Below are 17,370 nucleotides of genomic sequence, written 5' to 3'. Positions count from 1 at the left end.
CCCTCCTCACCCCTCATTTATCTACCCAAACAGCCCCTGTTCAGCCCCAAGAGTCGTAGCAGGGTGTGCTGCAGCGATTAAGACTCTGGGCACAAAGATATGTGGGGACTAGGGGCTTCACACCAGCTATAAAATCAGAGCATGAGAGTAACTCGGTGGAGCTGCCTCTCAGCTGGTTTGAGACCCCCACCTCCTTTGACCTTGCCATGGACTACTGGAACACTGAACAGGTCATATTCCCCTTCCCCAATTTCATGAGCCTTGCTCTACCAATTTCTGTCTTATTATGTATTGGGCTTACTATATAGGTTAAAATAACTTGCTTAAGGACAGTGGAAAACATAATAAAATTGTGGTATATGTTAACCGCCTGGCGTCTCATCAGTGAAGTGTGTTAACAGACAGAATCTGTCTCGCTGCAGATAACAATCCTGGAACAGTGCATGACAAGTGCTGCAGAGAGAGAAGAAGAGAAACCCCCTGAAGTTCCCACTGTTTTAGTCTTGCTGTAGCTGCCATGGATTTAGCACCCTTTTCAGCTGGGGACAAGAAGAGGTTTCAAATGACTCGTGCAAATGGACTAAAGTTTCAGGGTAGCACATGCCCAGGAGGACATTCTCTTCTACCTAGCTAATTCCCGAAATATAAACGGCAGGCACCGGCTGAGCTGAGGGAGCCCCTTGCATGTACAGCGCTTTACCCTGCCAGTTGACCTAGTTGTTAATGCAGGGAGTCACACACAATGCCAGGCCTGTTAAGTGACTGCAGATTTCTTCACGCAAACAAGTAAACAAGAAATTAAATAAAAACTACGGCCATGCTGATAAGCTTGTAGGGACACATAGGGCTTGTTTGTTTGGTTTGGGGCTTGTTTTGGCCTTTCTTTGAACCCAGTTAAGATGAAAAGCTGTAGTAATCTTTAGTCCAGTGTATGAGGCCAGAGGAGGCTAAGCCACAGCTCCCCAGCCATTTGGGGCTTACAAGAGCCTACACAGCATCAGTCCTGCTCTGTATGTCACATCCTCCAACGCCCTGGAAGTGTTTGCTTTGTCATGCTGGTGTCTTAGTCAGAGAGATAAAAGGAAAGACTGAAACCATCCGTGTTGTAACACACCCTAGTGAAAGGCATCACAAGGTTTCTGTGAGATGAGCGGTATCAGTGACGTTTCCGTGCCTGCCTACCCGTTACTTCTGTATCACTGAACATTAAAGACACTTTGAGGAACATTAAAGGGAACAGAATTTCAGAGGAAAAGTGCACAGCAGTTTGTGATCAGTTTCTCTGTAATGACTACATCGTCTTTAAAGAATCAGCTACAAACTTACAAGTGCTGGTCTAAATCCTTTTCACTTCTAAAAGCACACACATTCAAAAATTGTCCTGTGCTTGCAAATACAGCTTGTATTAACTGTATGTGTTTTAGGACCATGCCACGTAAGTATTTTGGGATGGCATTTAAAAATAATTTCAGTAATATTCAGAAAATTCTTTTCAGTAGCAAAACTTTCTTTTCAGTGTCAGGCATGGTCTGTGAAGCATAGGAGCTTATGGTAATATATGGTAATGCTGGAGAAGCGAGGCTTGTTCCTGGAGGAAGCCCTTGTTTGGAGCCTAGAACACAGATATGCAGAAACTGGTTTTATGTTCTGTTTTGAAAGGTTATTTGTGAACACTTTAAGAACTGAGGACAGGATTTACAATGCACAGAGTGAGAAGACGGTTCTTTGCTCAGCAGTGTTACTGCCCAAAGAGCCAGTCACTTTACAAGGTCATTTGTTGCCCTGACCTTTTTCAGAATACTTTCATCAGGGTATTTTCTCATATAAAATATATCTTTGGGCAGAAGGAAGCAGCCTCATCATATTATTTTATTAAAAAGAAGCCCCATGAATATCCCTCTCAGTTTGGCTATGCCTATGAAGTGAGTGCTGTGTATGCCCTGATGGACTGGGTAGAGGACTACAATGCATGGATAACGTTCAGTGCAGTGATGCTTTAGATGTATGACTGTGGTAAGCTAGAGGCAAATAAAGCTGATCTGCATACAAAATATTCTCTTAATGGAAAGGCAGAGGAAGGAAGGCAGATCTTGCTCTGTTACAGCTATATTTTTCAGGATCCTAAAGAAGATCACAGGCTTTTTCCGCAACATTTATTGTAAGAAATTAATGCTCTAGAAACCATTCTTCCTATAGAAGATGCTAGTGTGGATGGAACTGTGGAAAGAATCTCTTCATCACCAGCAGGACAAAGGACCTGCACAGAACTGCTTTTTATTTATAATATATTACACTGTGTAAACATTAATGGGCCACGGGTGCTGGAGCCAAACCTCTTGGTCCAGATCCAACGACTGCAGGTGTTACCATGGTAGTGTCTCCACCAGCTTTGAAGCAAAGTCTACCTGAGCAGCCACACCGTGCTGGCTCATGTTCACAGCCTGGGGCCTCAACTCAGTTCCACAGACGTACTTTTCCTACACAACTAATTATTATCGCCTCACGCCCTTACAACACAATTGCACAACCACAGCAAATGTTTGCACTCCTCATGACAGCTGTCAAAAAGAGGTCTCTGCATGGCTTTTGGGTCATATTCTCAGAGATCTCTACTGGAACAAGGTCCCCAGGGAAGCGGTCATGGCCCCAAGCCTGTTGGTGGTCAAGAAATGTTTGGAAAATGCTCATAGATATATGGTTTCACTTTTAGGTTGCCCTGTGTGGAGGCAGGAGTTGGATTCAGTGATCCTCATGGGTCCCTCCCAACTCAGGATATTGTGTGATTCCATGGTTTCAGTGTTTCCTACCTCCCCCACTTCCCAATATGTGACTACAAGAATATTAGTGCAAGAGTTTGCACTATTTGGTGAAAATATTTGGTGAAAACTTTAAGATCACTGGGTGCAAGAAATAATAACAGAAGAGGACTTAGGCTTTTTTTCTTTTTAGCTTTTATTCATACACAAAATACCAAATAATGTTGCTCACTTGCTATGCAATAGAAGTATTATCTGTTAGAGAAGGAAAAACAAAGAAGCTAATATGCAAACTCAGGCTGCTCTCCGGCACGTGTTACAATAGCTGGTCGGATTTTTACAGTCTGGCTCCTCTGCTCTTGTCACTTTACACTACCTTGGAAGTCTCTACTCAGTTTTAAGTTTTAGTAACTGATCAATGGCCTGCCAGAGCCTGGATGTGAACTGTTTGCAGGATGAGCCCTAAAGTGCCAGCAGCAGCAGCTGGCCAAGGGCTGGCAGTGGGGAGAGGTGTCCCTCCATCTGTAAAGAAAATGATGAGTAGTGACTCAAACCAGGTTCATTACAGCACCTTATGCAATGTTTGTAAAGTGCTTTTATTGCAATATGTTGTGAATATGGAAATATCTTCCCTGCCCCGGAGATATGTATTAAAACATATAAAAACATTGTTGGTTGTAGCTTTAGCACCAAGCATTTTAACTTTAGCTAAAGCTGTAGCACTTTAGCACCAAAAGTGGCTTATTGTATTTTTTCATTTGCAGAGTTTATTCCTAGAGCAGGGATTTTTACACTTTGATCCTCTTTAGTACAAGATCTAACTAGAGGGTACTTACTCTGCATCTCCGGTAATGAAGGAGGCACCATGTGTTTTATGGGAGGAGGTAACTGTAAGGTTTAGGTTCTTCCTAACAGCTTGGTAGCTGCATTACAAACAAGACCACCACTTATATTGCCCATATTTACATAGTCTAACTATCACCAGAGAATGTAGGCTGCAAGAATCTGGGCCTAAAAGCATCACAGAAGTTTCTTTCTCTCCCTTTGCGCAATGCATAAGAAAAGCCCAGTTGTGGTAAAATGTTCTGTGCTGCAAATTACGTTTTAAGCACAATTAACATTCAATGTACTAATCTGGAAATGATTCAAAGAAGGATTTCTGTCCTGTGGTTCTTCGAATTAATTCTTTGTGCATCATCTGTGAGCATTAAGTCCTCAGTATTGGTCTCGTATATGTACAAAATTGTGATTGCCCCATTGTGAACCAAAGCAATGCTTTCATACAGCATAGAGGATCGAGCTGATACTCATTATCACATTGTGGATACCACAGAAATAGCTTTTATTAAATTAACTACTTCAGGAAATAGGTACTATATGATTGGACTTATCAAAATGAGTTACTTCTCCATGATCTATCTGTAACCTGATGGCTTGCAAGAGATGAAGATGAAAAATAAGACAACTATACCTGCAATTAGCACTACACACCTGAAGTATACCTTGAACTTGGGCTTCTGTTATATCTGGAGTTGTTATGACAAGCTTAGCTGCTGTGTGGCTTTTTGGGCCAAATCCTATTTCAGTAATGGTGACAGTAAAATTAATCTATCTGAAGCTTCTGTAAAATTACTCTGCTAAATTTGGGCAGCTAGGATCACCTATGCTTGAGTATGAATTGTTTGGAAAATGTTTCACTCTCCTTAGAAGCACAAGTATTCCCACTAACTCCATCTTCAAACTTTTCTGGTTGATATTTTTCCCCCAGTGAGTTGTAGCTTTCACCTAACTGAACAAACAGATCCATATTTGTTTGCAGAGGTTTGGACAGCTTATACCCCATGTTTAGGACTTCTTAACCAAAATCACTGCAAATGAGAAATTTAAAATTTTCCAGGGTCTCCAATTCCAACTGTAATTTCAGGGTCCCTCTGATCTTTCCCAGTCCCCCCAAGGTATACAACACACAATTTAGTTCCTCGAAACTTGGTGAGCTTCTTTCCAAAGAGCCCACCTGGTGGTGAGGGGACATGAATGACTGTTAATGCATTCTCTACTTCATGTTTTATTTCCTGAAATACTGCATGTAGTTCAGTTAATTTTGCAATTGTTGTAGTGAATACTAATATTGGGGGGGGGTGTGTACTATTATTATTTAAATAATTTTATTTTTATTAGTGTTCTGGCACATTAAATTCTAAGTACGTTCTTGGCAAGGAGTCTCTGTAGCTTATAGCTCCTCCTCTCACAGCTTAGTTGCTTGAGCTGATGCTGTGACTGCCATTACAGTGACACTTCCAGACCATCACTCAAGCACATTAATGCAGCTTTAGTTACCGATACAGTTACTCTGCCAGTACACAAGCTCCACTGTATCATCCAGATAATTCTTCATGGGCATTTGTTTATGTATTTACCCACAACACAAAATCACTTGACCTTTAGTAAAGCTTGCTGCTTTCTCTCTCTGCACCATGCTCTGTACAGTCCTCTCAAAATTTATTCCTCGCAGGTTTGAAAGCCATCATTTCCACTGTCTTATTATGAAAATCTGAACTTCTGGTCTGGCATTTGGGTTGACTTTTTCCTTTTTGTTTTTCCCTGCAGCTTCTTTGGAATATCAGGATTCTGATCTGTCTGCAAACCTCAATCAGTTAAATACAACTTCGGGCAGTTTTTCTGCTTAAGGGCATGCTCGGGTTGCTTGTTATGACAGCCTTGCAGTACCAGTTGTTATCTGGCATGAGCAAATATATAACTTTGTATTTTCTTTGGAATCTCACTCATTTATTCTCTGTTCTGTAAGTACTGGAAGCTTAACATGTCACCAGTATTCTTTGTGGTCTTTTGAAAAATATGAGATGAATCATTATAACACAAGGAAAATGGGTACCTCTCAAATTTGCCTCAAGTTTCCCTCCCATTAGGGCATGAAAATATGTCAAAACTCCATTTTTTGCTTGAGCCAAGAGCAGTTGCACGTAGAGCTGAACATTAGTGAAAACTAATTACGCTGTCCTCAGCTTCGCAGCAGTGGAAGAAAAGAGGAGTTATCAGAGGAGGATGAGCCAAGAGAATGCCCTGGTTTTCCAATGCTGTGCACAGAGAGACACATAAGCCGCGGCTGATGAGGAATGCTAATGGTATCATGCAGCTGGCATCTCGTACTGAAGCAAGCAGCCGCAGTGACAGCTTGGTACAGGCATCAGAGGTAACCAGCACCCATCTTGTGGGAAGCAGAGCTGGGTGTTTTCTCATCAATATCCTAAGGGATTTCGCTGCAACATTTTATTTTATACTTCACTCATGGGGTCATTAAGGATGCCCTATGAATGCGTGATTTGAATCTCCCATATGGGACTCTGGCGAACGAAAGCGTCAGGTGGGCTGCACGGCTTTGTGGTGTCATCGTCCCATAGAAGCTCATTGAAGCTGTGGTAGGAAGAGACAATTTGCTCTACAGGCACCAGCAGTAACCACATCTGGTTCCCATGATTTGCACCTTATTTTTCAAACTGCAGAAATCCTAGCTCACGCTATCACATCCCTGTCTCTCTCCCTCTCCACAGACCCATGTTTTCCCCATAACCCCTAAGACCTGTTGCCCACGGTAGCCTGCCAAGGGCTGGCCAGGGAGGAGGCAGTGCTACAGCCAGTTCAAGCCACCACTGTCCAGCTAAACAGAGCAGATGATCGCTGAGCTCCTGCTGATGCCTCATCTCGGTGCAAGCAGCCACTATGCTGCAGATAAAAAATTATGAGCAGAATGTGAGTTTTATCCAGTGCCCTCCCACCAGAAGAAGAGGACTCTATTTGCTAAATAAATCTTTTCTACTTGGAAGAAAAAAATTAAGGCCGGACCTGCTGCAGGTGGGACTTTTAACATGACTCCCCAGAAGAAGACAGGTGCTCCCCTGGAGAAATGCAGAGACTTTGGAGTGCAAAAATCACAGAGCTGTACCTGACTGCAGCCGAGGGGAAGGTATAGCAAACATGATGGATTGCCTTTGCTGCAATGATAGACTGCTACTATAGGTATTTGTAGCCTTCCCTCAAACTGAAAAAGAACCAGCTGTCTGCTGCTTTCTGGTATTTCTGTTGGAAAAGTGCAGTTTAGAAGTCATGTATCATCTGTCAAAAATCTTCATGAGTCTTGCTGTGATAAATGCTGGGGTGATGAATGTGTACTGCGGAGTTTTGTGGCAGAGAAGCAGAGCTTGCTGTTTCAGGCAGCCCCAGCCCAGTCATGCGGAGTTTGTTGAGGGCTCTCTTATCTAGACAGAGAACCTCAAGGAAATGTTATCCCGGCCAAAAGGTTGGCAGGACACAGGATGTCATCTGGGTGATGGGAATATTCCTCTGACCAGAATTTAGAAACCAGAGGGCTTACAGAGATAATAACAAGACAGAGCTATAGAGTAAAGTGTACCAAACACAGCAGCGCCTTAGCTGTGGTCCTGCAAGTGGGATTACCTGTGTCAAATCTTCCTGTTGCAGTTACCAGTTTTATTCAAGGCAGACAGATTTATGAACACATGGACAGCAGAGTGAGAAGGATGATTTGAATGTCTAGTCTATTTCTTTTTCTCCTCAGGAAAAATGCTAAGTGCCCCTACACCCCCATTTCTATGTACTCCTTGGCAGAAGGGACAATCCATGGTTGTGAATTTTTAAGACCTTACTGAGAACAATAAGGTATTTGAGGTGTTTTTAAGTGTTCATCATGAAACAATGGTACATTTTCTGAGTTTGCCTTTATCCCTACTGATTGCTTCTTCCTATCATCTTCAGAGGGATTAGAGAGTCCCCTGTACAACATGGAGCAAGAAAATGTAGAGCTCAGAAAATGGGGAAAAGTACCAGGATGAGAAGAGATCCCTGAGGAATTAGATAAATAGAAGGAAGAAGAAACATTAGTGGAATTGCAGAAGAGTGTAAGACTAGAGATATGCCTGGTGGGGCTGCAGCCAGGCATGGGTGGAAGAGGGATACAAGGAAGGACTGGGAGAGCAAAGCAGGGTTTGGGAGGAGGCGGGTGAGGGGGGGAGAGTGCATTGGGGCAGAGCACCCAGGTGTAGGTGGCCCAGGGCCTGGCTTGTTGTTAGTAAGGTAACCACAGAAAGTGGAATTAAATGCCTGCTTCTCTAACCCCTCATGTTATAGAAGGAAAGGATTTTCTCTAAGTAACCACAAGAATTTGCTGTACCTGCATTATTTAGAAATCTGGAATAAAACAAATCAAGGTGGGACAGACCTGTACTTTGATGATAGGAGGAAATTGGAATATCGGTGAAAATATGATTAAATTATTTTTTTAATCAATTTTACAGTTAAATTTTTAAACTCCCTGTGGCAATTTTGTATTGCTCCTTTTTCTTCTAAAGACCTGAGGCCGTCAGTGTAGTGTGGCACATTAAAAAACTCAGTACTCTTTCTACTGTAGCAGTTCACTCTGCAGGAAGACTTTCCACAGTCTTGGAGATCTGGTATTTGATGTGTGCCCTGCTTTTACCACAATGGAATTTCAACAGGCACTGAAATATCAAAGCCTGACATTCACGAGGTAGCTTTAACACCTTGCAGAAATAGTAAAATTTGGGCAAGTCATTTTTCCTTAAGTGCAGGCACTTATGTTATCAGCCAAAATGTGATTTCTGGGATCAGGTGCTCTACTGTTACTTGTTTTCAGCTTTTTATTTTGTAAGGCATTCACATCCCTCAGCTGGATTAGGTCCAAATGAAAAAGGCATCTACTGAAGGAAAGGGGTGATAATGGAAATTCAGAGTGCAGAGCAGCTGAGTAAGCTCTGTGGCAAGCAACATTGCAGTATAAAGGCTAACAATTCATCAGATCAAATATTTGTATTCTCAGGGACTACACTCTCTTCATTAATTTGCAATTACCATTATAAGCTCATGATAAATTTCCAGGAAAAAAAGTAATAATTGCCTTGTTAACAATTAGAAGAGGCATTGTGTTAAAAATGCCATAAGAATGTTGAAAATCAGACATTTTCCTTAAGATTATATATTCATTAAGTGACCCTATATCACTAATTGAGATTTTTAATTTATGTAATGATGAGAAATACATACAAAATCCTTACAGTTTAAGATTTCTTTGTGAAAATGATGACTTGGGCATTGACAAAGATTTATTAGATGAAACTTGTTCATGGAATGACTTTTTTCCTAGACTTTAATACCTTAATTTGAAACTTATCAGTTTGCCACGGTTTTCAGTATATTAGACATGTTAAATGTAAGAGTATAACCATTAGCTTTGGATAATAAATGGTCTGTTGTAAGAAATAATTTAGCATATCATCAAAGCAAATAGTAGAACTAATTGCATTCCATTTGTCATTGGCTGTGTGTTGTGGTTTATCCTGGCAGGAAGCTAAACACCCCACAGCCATTCACTCACTCCCCACCCAGTGGGATGGGGGAGACAATCAGAAAAAAAAGGTAAAAACTTGTGGGTTGAGATAGGGCAATTTAACAGGAGAGAAAAGGAAGGGAAAATAATAATAATTATTAAATAATATACAAAAGAAGCAATGCACAATGCAGTTGCTCACCACCTGCTAACCCAGGCCCAGCCAGTTCCTGAGCAGTGGCCATGCCCCTCCCAGCCAACTCCCCCCAGTTTTTTTGTTCAGCGCAACATCATAATGTACGGGATATCCCTTTGGTCAGCTGGGGTCAGCTGTCCCAGCTGTGTCCCCTCCCAGCTTCTTGTGCACCCCCAGCCTACTTGCTGGCAGGGCAGTATGAGAAGCTGAAAAGTCCTTGAATTAGTGTAAGCACTGCTCAGCAACAACTAAAACATCAGTGTGTGATCACTATTCTTATCCTAAAACCGAAACACAGCACTGTACTAGCTACTAGGAAGAAAATTAACTCTACCCCAGCTGAAACCAGGATACTGTGTCAAATCTGGTGTGGTATTTAAAAGCAAACTTTGGCTGAGAATTAAATGGAAGACACTGACATCAGTTACACTTATGATTCTGTTCACATGTGGTAAAATCTCAGAAACGCAGTCCCTAGATATTATTGTAATCATTCATTTAAACTCCACTTCTGTTATAGAAAATTGTAAACATTTCTTTGGCTTCTCAGAGCAAACGTAAGACCAAAGCCCTGCTCCATAACTAGAAAAATATTGGGATGCCCTGAGCAAAGGAACATCTGGGAGGCAGTAACCTTAAGTACATGTTGCTTTAGGCATTTCTTTCCCACGATGCATGACTCCTGGGCAGCCACCTCTCCCTCCAGCTCCGGCAGCACCGGAGCTGATGTGGGCATCCAGCTCAGCCGTGGGACTGCAGCAGTCTCCCAGGTGCCGTGCTCGGTCCCTGTCCCACCCTTCCCGGGAGTGGAGAAGAGGGAAAACAAATTCTAAATTATGCAAGAAAATGATATCTAACAAGAAAGATTTTGGGTTTGGGGTTTTTTTGTTTGGTTTGCTTTGGTTTTTTTTTTATTTATTTCAAGAATGAACAGCAATCATTTGCCCCTTTGGAAAAGCATCTTTAACAAAACAACCCCAATCCCAGCCTTGAAGCACCAGGCAAAGTTAATGGCCAAAGGCTAGTTTCAGTGGTGTTTTTCATGAGCAGATGCAGGGTAAGTAGACAGGTAGCAGCCACTGCAGCATGCTTACTGGTTCCAGTACTAGCTCTCCTCCTTGCAATTGCTGAGCTTGCAGGGGCTGGGTGCTTTGCTGTCACCTGGCCTGGGAGCTCTCTGCGGTGAGGTAAGCAGCAGAGGCACAGCCCTGGCAGGACACCATGGCTGGGAGGGGGCCAGGGACCCCCAAAGACAGCCCATGGCTGAAGGCTGGGCTAGGCTTAGCAGCTTTCAGCAGCTCGGTCCTGCTCTGCAGCGACCTGGCGACCCTGCTGCTCCTGAGTGCTTCCTGGCTGTGTGTGACCCTGCTGCCCCGCACCATGTCTTCCTTGGAGTTTTGCTCTGGGGTTTTGAATATTTCAAAACTAATTGAGATCATCCAGCTTAGCACTATGTCTTCTGGCTTGGGTGTGCACACTGGCTCGTACATTCTTGCTGCTGAAATGGGGCATGACAAGGATGGGGTACTAACCAGAAGACTCTGCCCCAGCCTTCCCTGATGCTTCATGTTCAGCTTTCACTTCCATTTCGAGCTGGTCAGATTTGGAAGGTGCTGACTATTTTGGCCATCTGTGAGGAAACAGAGGGTAATAAAAATAACCCAGCCCTGGTTGCTTTGCTTGCCAACTTTCCTATTGGTTCTGCATATTTGACTGGCAACAGCAAAGCCAGGGGATAGAACTGACACAGTATCCTGAGCAGATGATATCCGTAGCTATTGTTTCACATCCAACAATGTTGTGTCTGATCCAGGACTTTGCCCCACATTCTTGAGCCAAGGGTGGCTAAAGTCCTAAATAAGATCAGGGATCCTAATGGCGAAAAAATTAAAGAGGGATTTCCTTCCCCATTTTTGAGGACTAAATAAAGGCTGAGCCTAGGAAATGGGCCAGCCCCGAGAGAGAAAGAGTGGCAGGTACATGAACATTTTCCCAGAGGTGAAGATCAAACTTGGTCGCATACCATCAGGGACCTAAAAGCATGTTGACAGGCCACCTATTTGAAGGCCCCGAGTACCAACAGCATCACTAGTGCAGTGTTCTGACAACCAAATGCACAAATCCAGAGCCTCTTTATTCCTGTATGTACATGACATGGATCCTGCAGATCCTTCTGTATGCTCTTAACTATGTTATAGGGATAATTATTCCTTGCTGGTCACTACTGCCAGCCTGTCATCTATGGGTTTTCTAGTTCTTATGGGAAAAAAAAACAACTTCTTTTTGGAAAATTCTGTCAACTTCTAAGTGAAAAATATGTATTACAGAAAATTCAAATGCAGAGGGAAGTGAGTAGTGCCACATTCTGCTCATCTTCCTCCTGCTAACATTAGCAACTCTATTCATGCAAGCAAAGTAAACAGGATTTATCTTAAATGGGTATTTTTTTTTTTTCCCCAAATGTGTCATCACTCACTTTGAAAGCAGTGAAAGAATTTGCTAGGGTTCTGACTGAAAGTCCTGCCCCTTTCGCCCTGGTGGGAAAGGCCTCTGCCTGACTTGTGGTTCTCTCATCCCAAAAATGTCTGAGACAACATTGTCAATGAAACAGAAAATGCCGGCCCATGTTTGGAGGCATTTCAGATGGCAGTGGAGTACAATTGCAAGACCACTTTCCCTCTTGCTGCTCTTGGGTGACAAAGGGGAGATCACCACCACCACTCGGAGCTGGGAGGGTGATGAAAGACATTGACAAGTGGAAAGTGCTTCTCCAGGGGTTAGCTGGAAATCTTCCTCTTGAAAACTGAGTCTTCACTCTCAGCGAAATGCCCTACCAGCCAGGGAAAGCTCAGCAAAACTAGGGGCTGCCAGGGGACACTGTGTCTAGAAATCATGAGAACATGTGCATATTTGGAGAGCTGGAATGTGACTGACAAGAACAACTAGCAAGCCAAGCAGCCTAAAAACACTCTTAATCATTGCATAGGGCTAGGACCACATTTGGGGAAGACTACTTACACAAGAACTAGAGGGCTGAGAATAAACATCTGGGAACAAAACCCCCTTGCAAATGCAACAGACAACAACAGAACGAGTGTTCATTCCAAAAGGGTTAATAAAAAAAAGTCTCCCCATTTGGTAGCCACCAGTAACAGCACATGATATGCATATTTTTAACCTCCTTGCATGGTACACAGACACTTTATCCCGCTTTAGTGTTTGGGCTGTTGTATTTTTAAGTTGAAATAGTCTTATCGCTGTTGACTAGTTCACTCTTCTGAGAACCACCGCCCCCTGTTTATCTGCAGAGGGAAACCCCATGCCTCTTCTCCGCTCCAGAGGTGTTTGTAATGAGAAATGATACATTCCACGGAGCCCTAACCCTTGGCCTCCAGCTGATCCTTGAGGTTTTAGTGATGAACCATGGCATGTGGATACCAGGAACTAGAGTGTGAGTGATTAATATGCAACTCAGTATCTACCACGTAATGAGCCCAAGTCATTTCTAACCTGGGTTGGACTTGGGCACATTTCCTAACAGTAAAAAGTCCATACCCTCTTGCAGATACTTAAAGCTTTTGAGTCTTCTATACTAGTTAATGCCCTGTAGGCATGCAGGTCACTAGACTCTCAAGTAATGCTCATATTTGAATATTCTTTTCAATAGTCCTTATTTAACCTCAGATATTTTGTTCACAGTAATTTTCTTTTAGTCTCTGTCCATCCAGTCTAGATTTTTTGGAGGTGAAAACATTCTAGCACTGGACTGAGAGAAGATCGTAGCTGTAAAAACCAAAACTCATCTTATGATATATTGCTGGATACCCCTAAAACAGGATTGAACTTTCTCTTCCTCTTTCCTTCTACCCTTGATTTTGTTAAACAACCGCAACTGAATTTTACTTACTTTTGGTATCTTTATATAGTGCTTTGAGCTGCTGCTTCTATCAGTTTTCCGTGTGTGACATCCCCCAATGGGCATCTATAGAAGCTAAGTCAGTCAAACTAATACACCTTTTTTAACCTTTCCTTTGTGTAAATGACTTAGCATAATTATGAGATCTATTCAGTGTATAAATTACACTTAAACTTACTCTTCTTCTGAAGCCAAACTAATCCATACTAGGAAGTTGGGACCTTATTTCTGCCCCAGTTGTTTTGATCCAGCAAATGATTCAGTAAATATAGGTGAGAGGTGACTTCTCCAAGTCAGTTAAGGCAGAGATGTCTTTCCTTTCACCACCTCTGGGCTTTTAATAATTCTGAATCATTGCTCCAGCTGGCTATCAGTATTTCTGTCAACTGGTCAGGAACAGTGATAGCTCCAAAGTATGCAGCAATGAAAAAGGTCTGAAGAACAGAGTATCAATTGATATTACTTCCACAGGTTCTATTTATAAGGTTGTTTTACTAAAAAGAGAGACTACTTGAACACTAGTATTTCTACAGCATTGTGGGCACAAGGGATCCAGAGCTGTCACAGCCTTCATTTTCCTTTTCTTGTGGCTCTGCCCTGTGCACGGGCATTCCTGCCCCAAGCAGCTCAGAGAAAAATGCAGTTTGGACTGATTCTTTCCTCCCACCGCAACAGCTGGGTGCTCCGGCTGGATGACTACAGACTGTCAGCTATACCTGGCACTGAGTGCCGCTGCATGTAAGTGGAGCCAGGAGAGGGACCATATTGTCAGGTTCAAGCATTCAGAAATCTAAGCAACCTTTTCCTTACATCCAAAGGTGAACCACTTTTTGTGTTTGTCTTCTTCTGTTGTGCTGTGTTTTCAGTAGGTAGGGACACTTTATTCTCAATGGAAGACGAAATTCCAGCGTAATCACATAATTCCTGCACCTGAGGCTTTAAGAAAAAACACTGACTGCTGCAGGAGTTGGCAGCAGTGGGGGAAGAGGAAGAGGAGATGGAGGAGGAAATAATCTCATTCTCTCACCTGCAGGAGCAGAATCTGACCCTGCTCCTGACACCTCGTCATAGAAGGTGCATCAGAGAGGGAGAGGAAATGGGAGAACCAGAGGAGAGAAGAGGTAGCCCGTAGGAAGACGTAAAGAGAAGGAAATACTTGGGATTAGTGGGGAAGGTCATCGGGCCATGCAGCCTTCAGACATCTGTCCAAACCAATTTGAAGCTCCTGATCGCTGGGTTGCCTCACCACTAAGTATTTTTTGCACTCCAAAAGATGAGGTGGGGAAGGGTGTCTTTCCTGTTCTGGTTCATCTGCGTCATAGGGATAACACCTAATTTTGTCTACATCCACCTGTGAACCATGCTGAAAAGAAAACGTGGAAGCAGAAAAACCCAAAATGTGGTAGAAGTGCCTCACAGTTGGAAGTAAGGGGAACTCAGGGCTGGAAGCGTATTTTGTGCTCTGCTGCCTTTTTATCTTTGGAGAAGAAAATGTGAATTGTTACTCTAGTAATCTGTGGAATATATTGTGCGTATAGAGCCATACAAGGTTAAGAATCCAAGTATTAAAACTGAATGTAGAGAAATGTTGATGTGGCAGAAGGAAATTTTATGGTAGCTTTTTTACATTTTGCCTCTCCAGACAAAACAGAACTGCTGTTTTGTGTAGCACTACATTATATATATATAGACATTGAGTTTTCTAGTTCTGTGTTAATATCACCAGTGGTAGTAGAAACACTGTATAAAGCATTCATCCATCAATTTTTTGCTCATTTTGTATATAGTCACTACACAGTTCAGTCTTGTACTCTCCCAAACAGTGTGCCACTCGTTACTTTTTTCCAGTAGACTTGAAAGGATGAAGTTTATGTTTCTGTTTTCAAGTGTTGCTTCCTCTGTATGAGCAGGAAATCCTCCCTCCCTCCATACATTTTTAAAATAGCTGACAGTGCCCCCAATTAACTGCATATCAAACTGAAGATCTTTTTCCTGTCCTACGTGACTGTCCTCCCCTCTTAAATAGTCCATCTGTTTTGTTACTCCCCATACAAATATTAAAAACATCCCCTACCTACCAAAACAAAAACTCCTCTGGGAAGATGAATGTAGACAAGGTGGCAATAACTGACGTTGCAGTTATATCACTCATATATCACTGGGATATCTTCAGATCAGGAGACATTTAAGAACATAAATAAAATACATAGTTCTACACAGAGTTAGTACTGACATATTCTTTACCTTTTCCCTGCTGCATCACTTTTTAGCTGCACCTAAATGCTTCCAGACTAGTCAAGTCCTTTTCTTAGTTTAAATTCCTTCCAAAAATGTGTTTTTTTAAAAAAGCTACCTTCCCAAAGAATATAGCTTTCTGGATTGCTCCTCTGTGTATATCACTATAACCTTTGTCCTCCCCTCTAGCCCTTCCTCCCTTCTTTGCCTGTTAATGATTCACATTAATTGTGCTGTGTCCAAGCTCTGCCCAAATCTCTCTTCCTATCTCTCTATACCTTTTTTGGTTTGGTTTGGTGCATTTTTTTTAAATACTCTGATTCCTCCTCCTGCGCTTGCATTTTGGAATAGGGACCCAAACGAACAGGTAAGTCATGGATGAAAGGTGCGATCCAGAACATACCTGAAAAAAGAGCAGTGTAAACCACTCCATTTTTATCCTCAGTGCAGGTCTTGTTGCAAATATATAAGAGATCTGACTTTCTAATCAATGTGCCTGCTTTTACTGACTTCATCCATAACCTTCTAGCGCTGTTATCAGGAAAGATGAGACACTGTAATGAGACAGCATATATTTGTCAGTTCACTTCCTCCTCATTTAAAATGATTTGCAAAAGAGAAGATGACAACATATGAAAAGAGTAAACAAACTCCATCCCTGCATGCTGTGGAACCTCGGTCTCATTTTATTTCTGAAGAGATGACAGGCGTGTACCTATTCACCACTTTTCTAAATTCTCTCTGCTCTAAAATTAAACAAACCCAGCTTTGCTTCGGAAAAAACAATATCCAAACTGTAGTGACATAGTTTTATAAAAAGAAAATTAATGTGCCCTGAGATGAACAATTACTTTCCAGAACAAGTTTATCCTTTGGTGCTTCTCGGTGAACTGGAAAACTACATCTTTCAGTGCCTGGAAAGAATTGTGACTACAGGAATGAGTTGTTTAAAAAACAGCCCAATGTGGTTTGGTTAAGTTGACATGGTAGGCTGGGGCTGGCAGCTCAGGGTTCATCCTCAGCTCCACCATGGGACAGTGTTGTGACCTTTAACTGAGGCACCTGATTCCCGAGTGGCTCTTTTCCACTTGCAGCTGAGCCACGCTTCCTCACAAGGGCGTTAGGGAAGTAGCAAGGGCTTCAGGGAAAGCTACAATGAAACTCTGTGAAATATATGGGTCAGCTAAATCCTTCAGTGCATGTAGGAGTGCATGTGGGAGTCTTGAACGCCTGAAATTAATGAAAGGCTGAGGCTGCAGGTATGCGGATTAGCCTTCTCCGGTCAATGTTATTAACAGTTTATCGATGCTCAGTGAATCGGGGTGAGTCAGTAGGTTAACTCGGTGAACGAGGCTTCTTGACTGGCCAAAATGACCTGGTTTCTCTTCCCACCTGCTCAAAGCTGTAGTGACAAAGGACGGGGCTTGGTTTTGTGGAAGCCATTACTGAACCACAGGTTCAAGTCGCCGTATGGGTAACCGCCTGCCCTGGATCCTGAGGGACGCCTTTAGTCGAGCCCTACGCGATCCCTGCCCTGCCTTCTGTCAGGAACCGCAGAACGACCCCAGCCCCTCCTGCAGACACCGGGGTGCCGGCCAGGGAGGGCAGCCCGCCGGGGACACCAGCCTCCCCGGGCGGATCGGGTCGCGTCCCCCGGGCCCAGCCTCGCCTGCACCTGCGCCCTGCCCGCCCCGGCAGCGGCAGCAGCGTAGGGGCCACCGCGCCGCCTCCATTTTGGGCAGCGGGGCCCGGAGCAGCTGTGCCGGCGATCTTCTCCTGCCCGCCGGCGCCGCTCGGCGCATGCCCGTCCGCCCGCCCGCCGCGGGGGGAGGTTTCGGCGGCGGCGCCTCCCGCCCCGCGGTGCCGTGACGCGTGGCGCCCGGTCCCG

The 17,370-nt window shown here is 43.3% G+C and overlaps 1 protein-coding gene across 3 annotated transcripts in view; it reads right to left on the bottom strand.

Moving 5' to 3' along the window:
• ATP6V1C1 (ATPase H+ transporting V1 subunit C1) overlaps window positions 1–17,296 on the bottom strand; it is a 52,452-nt gene extending 35,156 nt beyond the window's left edge. The window contains exons 1-4 of one of the 3 annotated variants that reach the window (XM_075085564.1): window positions 17,152–17,296; window positions 15,886–16,036; window positions 15,326–15,414; window positions 13,239–13,313 (exon numbers count right to left, since the gene is read on the bottom strand). The gene's annotated coding sequence lies outside the window, so the exon portion shown is untranslated. Of the gene's footprint in view, window positions 1–13,238; window positions 13,314–15,325; window positions 15,415–15,491; window positions 15,647–15,885; window positions 16,037–17,151 lie in introns of those variants that run through there. The other 2 variants (XM_075085563.1, XM_075085565.1) reach the window with 2 other exon arrangements.
• Between the last annotated feature and the right edge of the window lie 74 nt (window positions 17,297–17,370).

Source organism: Phalacrocorax aristotelis, chromosome 2, assembly GCF_949628215.1.
Source record: "Phalacrocorax aristotelis chromosome 2, bGulAri2.1, whole genome shotgun sequence".
Taxonomy (NCBI): domain Eukaryota; kingdom Metazoa; phylum Chordata; class Aves; order Suliformes; family Phalacrocoracidae; genus Phalacrocorax; species Phalacrocorax aristotelis.
This window is presented reverse-complemented; position numbering and strand designations above follow the sequence as displayed.